The 14,544-nt window shown below is 36.7% G+C and overlaps 2 pseudogenes; both read left to right on the top strand.

The window, feature by feature from the left end:
* The first annotated feature begins 266 nt into the window (after window positions 1-266).
* On the top strand, window positions 267-1,400 carry LOC148192121 (uncharacterized; annotated as a pseudogene).
* Window positions 1,401-10,248: 8,848 nt separating this feature from the next.
* On the top strand, window positions 10,249-13,401 carry LOC148192120 (uncharacterized; annotated as a pseudogene).
* Window positions 13,402-14,544: the final 1,143 nt, after the last annotated feature.

Genomic DNA, 14,544 nt, shown 5'->3' with positions numbered 1-14,544 from the left:
TCCCCCAATCAAGTCCCTTCCGTTAAAACTCACTAACACTGCTAACTTTTTATTCTCTCTCTCCTTTGTCTCTCTACAATGCAGCAGACCTTTATGTCAAAATTCTCACTACCTCAAAAGGACCCTGAAACCTTAATAAAAGCATATTGTCTTCAACATTCTATGTTCTAACTCCCTACAGCTATCACCATTGTCTTCTCTCTCTCCCTCTCTTTGAATCATAATCACTTCTCACAATCACTTCCTTACCCATCCCAACTACCAACATGGTTGATGCTGCCCTCTGGATTCCCTCACACTTCCTTATAGTCCACGACCATCACATCAACAACGTCCACTTCCACGCCCTTTTCGCCTTTTCTTATGAGTTCCACTACGGCCTTGGGCTCTCTTCTCCGCCGATCGAATCTCTGGCCAGCTCCACAGAGATCGAAAGCAGTAACGACGAAGAGGACTTCTTCGTCGCACTCACTCGTCAACTTAGTCAGTCCTCGCTTAACGAAACTAGTAAACACCTCTCTACGCTACCCATTCAACCCGACAATGGAACATTCTCGGAGATTCCGAGGAAGACTTAGGGTTTAGTCGAGTCCCCACACTCCACGCTTACCAGATTGGGGAGCTGGTCGGGTTGAAGTGTCGGTTCCGACGACGGAAGCCCGAACGGGTACTTGTGCGTTCCTTCTCCCTCGATGACTCCATTTGACAAAAACAACGACCCCTGGGAAGCTATATACGTTGTCGCCGAACAAGTCGCAAGGTTGAAGATAAACAACCACCATGGTTCCTTATTTTCCTTATCGCATTGATATACACTCTGTTTTACTCCTATTACCGGTCTTATGCAGGGTTTCTAATAATGACTGATGTTTTGTTGGTTCCATAGGTTGCGAGACCGAAGCAGCAGTGTGGTTCGGTTTAGGGAAGGCCAACTAAGCATAACTGAGTCGTTCATTAACAACAAGTTCAGGTTCAAAACAAAGCGCGTGAGTTTGGCCATGAGAGTGTGAATGTGAAATGCACTCGTCCTACATGTTTTCCCCAATCTGCATGGTCCCCTTGTCAAGTTCAGCAACAAAACAATCGGATGCAGTTTGGCGGATCCGGGTCTTGGGTTACTGTAGGTACGGGTGGATCTTCTGTGAAAAGGGGATGCGGCGGAACTGGGGTGTTCTTGCCTCATCATTATGAAACAACCCCTTCTGAACCTCGCAAGAAATCTGGTGAGGGGTTATTTGCTTTTACTTGTACCTTTCTCTCTCTTGCCTATTCTCTGTATATCTCGGGTTTTTTGGTGTTTGATTTTGTCTTATGGTGTGCTTTTAACCTGGTCAGGCTCTGCTCCTATGGACTTACTCAAAGAGGCTCTAACAGAAAAGCTCATTAACGAAATAGTATGACTCCATAAAAAAGGACGAAAAAAATAACACTAACAGAAAGGTCTGTTGCGTTGTAGAGAAACAGAGGAGAGAGAATAAAAAGTTAACATCGTTTGAGTTTTAACGGAAGGAACTTAATTGAGGAAAATTTTACCAAGTGAGGATGCAATTGACACTTTTTTAAAAGGAGAGACCTAATTGATACAACTCACCAAAACTGGGGACAAAATAAGCTATTAAGCCTTAAACTTAATCTTGTAAAAAATATTTAATAAAAATATCAATTTTAATAAAAATATTTGTTAATATTTACATACAATTTAAATTTTGTTTGAATTTGAAGAGGAGAAAAATTATTTAATTTTTAAAATTAAGACTAAATTGAGATAAAATAAAAATACAAGATTCAAATTGAGACACAATAAAAATACAGGGACCAAATTGAGACTAATGCAATGACATGCGACCTGACAATGATACGTGGCACTATTAGTGCCATGTAACACCATCTTGGTCATGTGGCACAATATCAGTTTGACATGTGACATTTTAAATTTTAATTTTAAAAAATTAAAAAATAATTAAAATTTTTGAAAAAACCAAGAACTAACACGTATCACCTCCTTTAACGTTGTTAGTTCGGAACTAAGACACTGACCTAATTGCTTTAATTTTTCAAAAATAGGGACCAACAAAAAGAATAACTAAGAATCTAACTGAGACTTCTCAACAAAATTAGAAACCTCATATTAAACCTTTATTAAATATACTAACTTTTGTGTTTTTTTTTTAAGATTCATGAGTAATTAATTCTCCCTTGCCTTATTAATTATAGAAAAAAAGAATTGTATCGGTAAAAGGGGAACTAAAATTCAATTTTTTTTTTGAAAACGATGTTTATTTAGTGTTTAATCTATATTAAAAAATAACTCTTTCTTATAAGGAAAACTTAGTTTAAAAATTCTTGCTTCTAACCAGAGCATATGGCATTTCACGGAAAGTTTTATCTGTTTTTTTTGTTCATAGATGTTTGGTTTTCATTTTTATTTTATACATAAGATGAGATGTTTGATTTGTTATTTAATGTTTCTATGGAACAAAATGTCAACGTATCAATTCACCTATGTTGAAACATTTTAAATATCTCTATTTGAATATTGGAAGAATGTTTGAGACACTATTTTCAATGCATTGAGGAAAAAATAATCTAAGAATTTGAAAATTAACTTTTAAGTCACTAGTAGAAAAAGTGGTTACTGACGCGCCATATAGGCTTCGGTTAAGAAAAAACTGAAGCGTACATATGTATATACCTTAGTTTAGAGAAATCCGAGGTGGAAGGGGCATATTGCATCGGTTAGTTGCAGAACTGATGCCTATACCTCTGCATGGCGCCCTACAAATCAGACTTTTGGCTGACAACTTTTTAGAAAAGGTGCGATTGCATCAGTTGGTAGCAAACCCGATGCCTATAGGCCTGAAGGAATGACATGACTGTGCTATTGCGTAGGGTAGTTGGTGGAACCGAAGCATATGTTTGGAGATTATGCCTCGCTTTTACAAGGAACCGAGGCCTATTTGAGCTGAGGAATCGATTAGTTGAATAACCGAAGCATATCATCATATACAATTTTTACTCTCGCGTAAGGACTTACCCTAGACTGTGCATCTTCTTTTTTCCTCGCCTAAACCTGCATTTTCTCTCTAGCCATCGGTTAGTTGAACCCGCATTTTCTTCCTCGCTTGCACCTGCATCTTCTTTTGCGTAAGAAGTTACCCTGCTTTTTCCTCCTTTCTCGCGGCCTCTCTTCTTCATCTTGTACGCCTGAAGTTTCTTCGCTTTCCCTACATTGTGCATCCATTTGTTGCGAGAATTTTTGCACCGTCGTTCTACTACTCTGCCGCCTTCGTCCTTGCAGTTGTAGCCGTTGTCGCCCCCGTTGTCGTCATTGCCCTGCTACCGCCGTCGTCATTGGTGTTGCCCATCACGGTAAGTTGTTCAAACCCTCTTTATCTTGTCTTTGATATTTGAGTTGGTATATTGGTTGAGACTGTTATATTGGTTGAGACTTGGTGCAGTAAGAAAAATCTGCTCTCTACATTTTGCTTCCTGATTGTAAATTATTGAATGAAAAATTAGTAAAAGTGATGTAAAATATTGGTATAGTTTTACAAGTTGTTAAGGGCACTCAAGTGACTACCGTTGGAAAATCAGTTAACCAAAACATGAATCAGTGTTATTAGAAAAAGTAGGGGCAGAAACGTAATTACAGGCCCAATTAATATCTTCTGATATTAAAGAAGCGAAACAAGCACGTGAAAGAGAGAGAAACAACAGAGTGTGATGTTCCTAGATAGAGATCAAAGCTTCTGGAGCTTTGCTAGGGTTTCTCCAGTTCCAACCTCAGGCCACCGCACTCACTACTCACCGGAGGACAACACACATACACAAGGATCAAATCGGCCCACACATCAGAAGACAATCAGGTACTGTATAATACTCTCAGAAATTATTTTATTCAAATTAGACTAGAATGATTTACAACAATATATACACGATAGCAAAACTGTAACAGAAAAATTAACTTGTTTATATTTTTGTTTAACCTTACACTCCTCCTAAACAAAACGATGAAAGAAATAAAATTTTGATGAGAAAGCCCTCTTTTCCACTGATTGATTGGTGAAAAACATCACCTCCGACAAACCTCCGTCACTCCTACTGATTAATGATCGGTAAAACCACCTTTCTTTTGTTTTGAACGATTTTTCACCGATTAAACTGTGAAAGCCCCTTCCTTTGAGCCGAAAACCCTAGGTTCTCGCGACCTCCTTATGCTGATCTGTCATCATGCCAACATTTCTCACCCCGATCTGCTTTCTAAGAGTTAGAAAGCTTTCTCCTTTTAGAGCTTTAGTGAATACATCCGCAATCTGATCTTCAGATCTGTAGTGTACCACTTTAATCTTCCCTTTGCTGACTTGTTCCCTGATGTAGTGGAACCGAGTCTCAATGTGTTTGCTCCTACCATGTGATGTAGGATGCTTGGTCAGGTCTATGGCAGACTTGTTATCTACAAGAAGTTTGACCTTCTCCTCTGCTTCAATCTTCAATTCCCTTATCAAAGAACATAGCCAAGCTGCTTGACAAGTGGCTTCACAAGCAGAAATGTACTCTGCCTCACAAGATGACAGAGCCACTACAGGTTCCTTAGTGGAGCTCCAAGAAATTGGTGCTCCTTCCAAGAAAAACACATATCCTGTAGTACTCTTCCTATCAGCCTTATCTCCAAACCAATCTGAGTCAGAGTAGGCAGTGACTCGCATCTTTCCTCCTTGTTCACCTTTTGGTAACAAAATTCCATATCTGTAAGTACCTTTTAGGTACCTCAGAATTCTTTTAACAACATTTAAATGAGATACTTTGGGATTCTGCATGAATATGCTAATCAAGCCCACACTGAAATTAACATCTGGCCTAGTATTACACAAATACCGTAGGCTCCCAACCATTCTTCTGTACTCTGTAGGATCAACTGTCTCTTCCTCAAGATCTTTCTCAAGCTTCAAGCCAACTTCTGCAGGAGTATTTGCAGGGTTGCAATGAAGCATGTTAAATTTAGTTAACATGCCCAAAGCATATCTGGATTGATGCATCAACATACCCTCATCAATCTTGGTGAATTCAATCCCAAGAAAATAGCTGAGTTGACCCAGGTCACTAATTTCAAATTCTTGTAGTATTTGGACTTTGAAATCAACAATTCTCCCAGCACTACTTCTTGTAACTAACAGATCCTCCACATATAGGCATACTATCAACTTTTCTTCTCTCCCATCCTGTTGATAACACTGAACATACACTCCATGCTCAAAAATGCACTTCTCAAACCCAATGCTCCTCATAAAACCATCTATCCTTTTATTCCAGGCCCTTGGAGCCTGTTTGAGCCCATACAGAGCCTTCTTCAACCTGTACACCTTGTCAAGATGCCTCTTGACTTCAAAACCTTGAGGCTGGACAACATACACTTCTTCCTCCTAGTTCCCATTCAGAAAAGCAGACTTTACATTTAATTGATGTAAGGTCCATTTGTTCTGCATAGCCAAAGAAACCACCAATCTCACTGTTTCCATTCTGGCCACTGGAGCAAACACCTCTCCATAATCAATTCCTTCTCGTTGTAAGAACCCTTTGGCCACCAATCTGGCCTTGTACCTAACCGCTACACCTTGTGGATTTATTTTGGACTTATAAATCCACTTCAGTGCTATTGGTCTTTTGTTAGGAGGTAAGTTTGTCAACTCTCAGGTCTGGTTCTTCTTAATTGAACCAATTTCTTCCTCCATAGCCTTGTACCACCTCTCATCCTTCACTGCCTGTTCAAACTCAACTGGTTCGGCTTCTGCTATCAATGCAAAATGACCAAAATTTCCCTATGATGAAATAGTTGCACCATAGGCCAGGTCATAGTCTCTCAGATGTGTTGGCATTTGGGTGACTGTAGCTGACTTTCTAACACTCTCCTTCCTTCTGCATGCCTCTAACTCTGCTGTCGGTTCACTATCCAACTCAATGGTTGATCCTTCTTCCTTTTTTAACTCCCATTGCTACTCTCCAGCTTCATTAACTTTTACATCTCTGCTAACTGAAGATGCACCTGTTATAGGGTCATACAGCTTGTACCCACCTATAACATGGTATCCTATCAAAATCAATGGAATTCCCCTGTCATCAAGTTTCTTTCTCAACTGTTCTGGAACATGTTTGTAGCATAGGGACCCAAAAATCTTCAAATGTTTAACATCTGACTTAACTCCAGTCCAAGCCTCCTCTGGTGTGACACCATTCAGTCTCTTTGTTGGGGATAGATTCAACACATAGGCAGCTGTCATAATAGCCTCCCCCCATACAAAATTTGGCAGTCCCTTGCTCTTCAACATACACCTGACCATGTTTAGAACTGTCCTATTTCTCCTTTCTACTGCCCCATTGTGTTGAGATGTGTAGGGAGGTGTTATTTCATGAACAATTCCCTCTTTTTCACAGTATTCTCTAAAATCAGTGGAGATATACTCTCCTCCTCCATCTGTTCTTAGGATTTTCAGCTTCTTCTCACTTTGCCTTTCAACCATGTTTTTAAACTTCTGAAAATGTTGTAACACCTCTCCTTTTCTCTTCAATAGATAGACCCAACACTTCCTGGTCCAATCATCTATGAATAGTAGGAAATACATGTTGCCACCAGGTGTTTCTACTTGCATAGGACCACATAAATCAGAGTATACCACTCCAAGCTTCTCTGTAGATTTGTGTGGTAAATACCTCTAAAAACTGCCACGGGTCTGCTTGCATTGAACACATTCTTTGCAAACAGTTCCTGGAATATCTACCTTTGGTAAACCAATCACCATTTCTTTTGGCTCAACATTGACATATCTTGGAAATTCAGATGCCCAAATATGAGATGCCACAACCATTCTTCTTCACTTTCTGTTGCAGTAAAACAATGATGATTTGCTGCCTCTATCACCACTTTGAATGTTCTATTCTATGACAGTTGTGCCTGCACAACAACCTTCTCATTCTGATTGAAGATGCTGAGACAATTGTCTTCCATCTTCATCATGTATTTCTTCTCCAACAGTTGCCCAAGACTAATTAAATTAGTCTTCAACCCAGGTACATACAGTACCTCTTCTATGACGACTTCTCTGTCCTCTACACCTCTCAAAACCACTTTGCCTCCAAACTACTGTTGTCAGCAAATCTGATCTTCCCATGCTTTACTCCCTGAATTTTCACAAACCAATCTTTTCTTCCAGTCATGTGAGTGGAGCACCCATAATCAAGGTATCAAACAATGCTTTCTGGTTGTTTTCCATCAACATGTGCCATTAAAATCACTGCCTCTGAATCTGATTCTTCTTCTTGGGCAAGGTTAGCCCTCTTCTTGAGTTTATTCTTAGCCCCTTCTCCATCCCAGCACTCCTTAGCATAATGTCCATACTTCTGGCAGTTAAAACACTTTACCTTTTTCTTGTCAAATTTCCACTCTCCATCAGTCTTCTTTGATTTTTTTTCTTTTGCAAACTCATTGGACTCTCCTTGCTGGTCTTGAAAGTCTTTCCCTTTCTTGCCTACTTTACTTCCTTTCTTGAAGCCGTTTTTTCCTTTCCACTAAAATATGTCCTGTAAAGTCTGTTCCTGACACTGTCTGCGTTCGTTGAGGCGTAACTCATGGGCCTCTAATGAATGAAGCAGCTCCTCATTATCAATATCCTCCTTTCTTCGAGTTTCTTCAATGACAGTCACCACATAGTCAAATCTGGGAGTTAGAGTCCTCATAATTTTATCTACAATATACTCGTCTGTTACCTTGTCACCACAAGCCCTCATTTTGTTCACTAACTCCTGCACCTTATCAAAATACTCAGCCACGGTCTCACTCTCCTCCATGATTAGAGTTTCAAATTGCCTCCTTAGAGCTTGCAGTTTCACCTTTGCATTTCTGTTTCCATCACCGTAGGTTTTCACCAACGTACCCCAAATCTCCTTTGCAGTGGTTGCATTAGAGATTTTGTTGAAAATCTTTTGACTTACACATTGATACATTAAGAATCTGGCCTTGCTATCCAGTTTCTCTAATATCTTGTGTTCTTTCTTCTGTTCTTGGGTTGCCTTTTCACTCAACACAGGCACCCCATCTTCAATGACTTCCAACACATCCTGAAAACCAAACACAGCCCACATCTTGATTCGCCAATCAGCAAATTGCTTCCCATCAAACATGGCTAGTGATCCCTGAATCCCTCCAATTCCAGCCATCCTTTCTTGCAACAATCTTTTTGAATCTTTGATCTGCACACAGTCAAAGAGCCCTTATTTCTGCACTTCTGGATACACACACCTCCAGATATCAACACAACACCAGGACAACAGCCTAAGCTCTAATACCATATTAGAAAAAGTAGGGGCAGAAATGTAACTACACGCCCAATTAATATCTTCTGATATTAAAGAAGCGAAACAAGCACGTGAAAGAGAGAGAAACAACAGAGTGTGATGTTCCTAGAGAGAGATCAGAGCTTCTGGAGCTCTGCTAGGGTTTCTCCAGTTCCAACCTTAGGCCACCACACTCACTGCTCACCGGAGGACAACACACACAAGGATCAAATCGGCCCACACATCAGAAGACAATCAGGTACTGTATAATACTCTAAGAAATTTTTTTATTCAAATTAGACCATAATGATTTACAGCAATATATACACGATAGCAAAACTGTAACAGAAAGACTAACTTGTTTATATTTTTGTTTAACCTTACAAGTGTGAATGGCCTTGAGAATTGGGGAGTTCCAGTAATGAAATAAAGTGACAAATCCTCCCAATTGGTGGATAGAAGAGGTAGATGCAGTCTTGTGGGATGCTTAGGCTGATATTTCAATTACTTGCTATTGAGACATCGGGCAACAAACGTTTGAACATCCTGAAACATAAATTAGCTTTTAGTTAATGGAGAGTTTGGTAACCCCTGTGAACTCCTAAACGTGTAGTGTGAAAATTGATGCATAGGATGATATGGAAAAGGTTGAGCAAATCCACTCAAAGCTTGCCCCAAAAGGGAACGAGTCCATTGTAAAGTTGGTATCAAAATGATCGGTGGGCAATTGCACAGTTTGTTTCCAACATGGAAACTTTGCAAGCTAAGAAATGCAACGGAAGTTGGAAAAACGAGACAACCAGTTCTTTAACTTTTTTAATAACGTATATTAAAAACTAATTTCATAATTATTAAACAAATAAATCTAATTGATTAAAATCATATAAAATATTATAAATCAAATAATAATAATAAAATAAATAAATAATAATATAATTAAAATAAATAATAATAAAAACAAGATATTGATGTTTTGGAACTCTTATACTGGTGGTTGTAAGAGTTTAGATATCTTGAAACTTTTGTCGTGTTTATGATATGAAAATGATAGTTATCATCAATAATAGTAATTATAATAATTTTAAATTATTCAATTATTCATTTAAAAATTTTCACCATCCTTTTAAGTTTATTTTCTTAAATTTTCTTTCCTTCTGTTTAAGACTATAAGACCATTTCTTATTTTCTTCTCTTATCCAGATGACAACTTTCATGATGCATATAGAGAATTAGCCAGGAATGAAGAAAAAAAAATAATTCATAAACATGATTAACAAATAATGAAATGATAAAAAAAAGAAATCAAGTATGTTAATAAGTTTTTATAACTATCGATGTATTATTCTCACTTGTTGTTTGCTTCAATATATTGTTTTCTTGAATATATTGCATGTTGTATGTGTAATTATTTCTTTGCTTGAATATATATTGTTGTTGTCAAATAGCCTTAGTTTCCCATTTGAGATTCAATACAAAAATTATTTACTATCTCCAAATTTTTTAAATAAATGTACTTTTTACAAATGAATAGAGGAGATGGTAATAATAATTTACAAGTATTGAATCTTGAATTGTCCGGTTGGACAGTTTAAGAAGAGTAATAACTTTTTCATAATTTATTAATACATATCAATTTTAATATACATCTCTTAAATTTCATGAAATTGCAGTTGTGTTTTGTATTGATCTTCTGGTGCATATTTGATTGTGATTTATAATCACTTTCATTTCGTGTAACTTGAAGACCAATGCGAAGTGCTGACAAAATTTCGTAAAATTTTAGATATGTTGTTTAAAATTGATATGTTTAATAAACTAAAAAAAATGAATCTTCTTGAATGGGATAGGGTCACACCTTGAATACAAACACGATCAAAGTGATCATGAAAGATGATTGAAATTGTGTAAACAATTTCAGTAAACATGCGTACGGATCGAGGGTGGATTAATTTACCACGCATCAACACTGAGTATGAGAGAGGGGTAGCAGAATTTATAGAGTTTGCGTAACGTAATGCGAGTACAAGTAGTAATGATGAAGTCAAGTTTAAATGTCCCTGTGTGAATTGTTTGAATGGGAGGAAGTTGAACGCAGTCAATTTTAGGAAACATCTTATCTGTGATGGTTTCGTATGAAGTTATACAACATGGATATGGCACGATGAGGCAACAAACTTTCCAACTGTCTGTCCAACTGAAAATGTATATGATTCCACCATGGATATGGAAAATGGACCGGAAGAAGACAACTTAGACGACATGATCCGTGATGTTGGCGCAGAAGCTTTTGCCCAAGCACATGTGTATGAAACGATGTCCATGGATGCAGATACTCCTTTGTATGTCTGTTCAACTAAGTTCACACGGTTGTCAGCGATGTTAAGGCTCATGATTTTAAAGGCGAGCAATGGATGGACTGCTAAGAGTTTTACAAAATTGTTGTCATTGTTGAATGAAATGCTACCAGATAAAAATACATTACCCACTTGTAATTATGATGAAAAAAAAATTCTTTGTCCAATGGGTATGGAGTATAAACGGATACATGCATCTCTGAGTGATTGCATATTGTATAGGAATGAGTATGATGTTTTGACAAAGTGTCCAAAATGTGGGTTACCACGATACAAGGCAAAAAACAACGGTGAAGATAATTGTCACATAGAAAATAATGGTTCTGCTTTGAAAGTAGTTTGGTACCTTCCACTCGTGGCCAGACTTAAGCATTTGTTCGCGAATCCCAAAGATGCTAAAAACCTAAGATGCATGCAGATGAGGGAACAACTGATGAGCTGTTTCATCATACAGCTGATTCAAAGAAATGGAAAAATATTGATCAAGAATTCCCCTAATTTGGTCAAGAGTGTAGAAATCTTAGGTTTGGCTTAGCAACTGATGGAATGATCCCTTTTGGTAATTTAAGTACCAATCATAGTTTTTGGCCCGTTATATTGATAATTTACAACTTATCTCCTGGATTGTGCATGAAAAGAAAGTACATGATGTTGTCAATGTTGATATCTGGTCTAAAGCAGCCTTGAAATGACATAGATGTTTATCTTAGGTCACTAGTTGAAGACTTGAAGTTGTTGTGAGTTGATGGGGTTGAAATATTTGATGTCTTTGCTTCATAAACTTTCATGATGCATGTCATGTTATTTTGCACCATTAACGACTTTCCAGCTTACGGTAATTTGTCGAGGTACAGTGTGAAAGGTCATAAAGCATGTCCTATATGTGAAGAAAACACTGCAACTCAACAATTAAAATACGGAAGGAAGACAATGTATATGTGTCATTGGCAATTTTTACAATCTAATCATCCATATCGAAGGTTAAAGAAAGCATTCAATGGAGAACAAGAGAAAGACAATGCACCCATTCCACTTACTGGACTTGAAGTTCTTGAAAAAGTTAATAGAGTACATTATGTATTTGGGAAAACGTCCAAAAAGTCTTCTGTAACGACCCCTTGGAAGAAGAAATCAATATTCTTTAATCTTCCATGTTGGTCAAAGTTAGATGATAGACATTGCATAAATGTCATGCATGTAGAGAAGAATGTTTGTGATAACTTGATTGGTACACTACTAAACATCCGGGGAAAAACAAAAGATGAAGTGAATGCGCGTTTGGATTTGGTTGACATGAAGATCTGAGAAGAGTTGGCACCAAGAGAGATTGATAAACGTACTTATTTGCCCCTTACATGTTACACAATGTCCAAACAAGAGAAGATAAGTTTTTGTCTTTGTTTAAAGAGTATCAAGATACCACAAGGATATTCTTCAAATATCAAAAGCTTAGTGTCAATGCAGGACTTGAAGCTTGTTGGACTCAAGTCTCACGATTGCCACGTCTTAATGCAACAAGTGTTACTAGTGGAAATTCATGGAATTTTACCCAAAAAAGTTAGGCATACCATAACTCGACTGTGCTCATTTTTCTCGTCAATTTGTAGTAAAGTCATCGATCCTACAAAGTTAGATGAACTTCAAAGCGAAATTATCATCATCTTGTGTCAGCTAGAAATGTTTTTCCCTCCATCCTTTTTTGACATCATGGTGCATTTACTTGTTCATTTGGTCAGAGAAATAAAGTTGTGTGGACTAGTAAATATACTTAAGATGGATGTACCCTATTGAGCGTTATATGAAGATTTTGAAATGGTACGTCAAAAATCAATCTCGTCTAGAAGGTTCAATGATTGAAAGATATATTGTTGAAGAAAGTATCGAGTTTTGTTCTGATTATATGACTAAAGCAAATCCGATAGGAGTCCCTCGAATATCATGGTTGAATAGATATTCTACAAGTAAAAGCATCTGAGGTGTGAATGTGGTGACGAAAAGTCGTGGAGAATTGATGCAAGCACATCTGTACATATTAAACAACATAGATGAAGTGATCCCATTTTTGGAAGCATACAAAGCCGTTGTAAAGGATAAGTATCCAAGACAATCAGAGAAATGGCGGTTGATGGAGCATAACAAAACATTCTTGTCCTGGTTCAAATATGAAGTTTTGAAAGAATCACGGTCTTCTAAGACTTTGTTGTGGCTAGCAAATGGTTTGAAGTTTGATGTTGTAGGTTGTACAGGCTATGAAATTAATAATTGCACATTCTATACAAAGACTTTGCATGATAAAAGCATATTACAAAATAGTGACGTCAGTCTAGAAGCTGAGTCGCTACAATTTTCCATCTCCAAAGGTCAAAATCCTGTAACTGGATCCATGAGATATTATGGTAGAATAGAAGAGATATGGGAGGTTGATTACACTAAGTTTTCCGTTGCACTCTTCAAATGTAAGTGGATCGGCAATAAGAGTGGTGTCAAAATAGATGAATCTGGTATGACACTTGTTGAGTTTCGAAATGTTGGTTATGGAGACGAACCGTTTATCATGGCATATCAAGCAAGTCAGGTTTTTTATGTTAAAGATCCTGCATCTGACCATTGGTATGTTGCTCTTCAAGGAAAAAGACAAATTGAAGATAAAGAAGAGAACTTAAGTAATCTTCATATTGTCGACAACCATCCATTTAATATGACAATTTACTGCTTCGGTTAATTTTGAACCGAGGCAGTATCCTACCTTTTATGCCTCGGGTCAAAATCGAGACAAAAAGTTCTAGACTTTTTGTCTCACCTGGATATGCCTAGGTTTAGGAACTGTTGCCTATTGCCTATTAACAAAAATAACCATTGTCGTTTTCCTTGACGTGAGTTAACAATTTCAATATGATAAAAACAGTAATGATTAATTTCATACTTGTAAAAGTTTGTTTGTTTTGTTTGTATGAACATTTTAGTTATCTAAATATAGAAAAAAGTAATACGTGCTAATATTTTACTGTTTTATTAAATACTACACATTATATTTTAGAGGGAAGGAGAGAGATTTTTTTTTTCCTAAAGGATAAGAAAAACAGAAAATGATTTAATTTCACTGGTTGCAAGCTAAGATACCAAAATTTTAACAGAGAAAAGGAAAATTTGTTCTTTTATTAAAAAGGAAAAAAATATTTTTTTATGATGTAATTGATTTTTTTTATGACAAGTGAAAAGTTAAATAATGATTGTATATATGTAACAATTAGTAAGGATTTTTTTAATTTTTTTTACATTTTTTATGATTTTCTCTATGTTTTGTGATTATTTTTAATTGTGAAACTGTAATAAATAATACAATATAACTTTTAAAAATGTTTCTATATAATTTAACTGTTTCTTTATTATGATAATTATTAAATTAACTAGTTTTTTTAATTGTATTAATTATTTCGCTGTGTTTTACTGGTATGATATAATAGCAATGTTTAACGGAATACGATCGTTATTGTTAACGAATTATTTTCTAGGTTTAATTGCTTCCTTTGTCCCCAGTTTGGTTGAATTGTGTCAAATTCATCCTCATTTTTAAAAAAGTTTCATTGTCGTCCTCACGTGGTGTAAAAGTTTCATTGTCGTCCTCACGTGGTGTAAAAGTGTCAATTGAATCCAAACATAGAAAAAATTTGTGTCAAAGTAGTCATTTTTCCTATATCTCTGTGTCTTCATTTCATACAATCAAGTACAGATATTCATTTTACCTTATCCAATTTAAGGCTTTTCATAGCTCCAGAGAAGTGACATATGAAAGGAAGACACAGAGATATAGGAAAAATGACTACTTTGACACAAATTTTTTCTATGTTTGGATTCAATTGACACT

Source organism: Vigna umbellata, chromosome 10 (assembly GCF_029865625.1).
Source record: "Vigna umbellata cultivar VRB3 chromosome 10, Vumbellata_1.0, whole genome shotgun sequence".
NCBI lineage: Eukaryota > Viridiplantae > Streptophyta > Magnoliopsida > Fabales > Fabaceae > Vigna > Vigna umbellata.
Note: the sequence above shows the minus strand (reverse complement) of the source record. Positions and strands in the feature narration are given on the sequence as shown.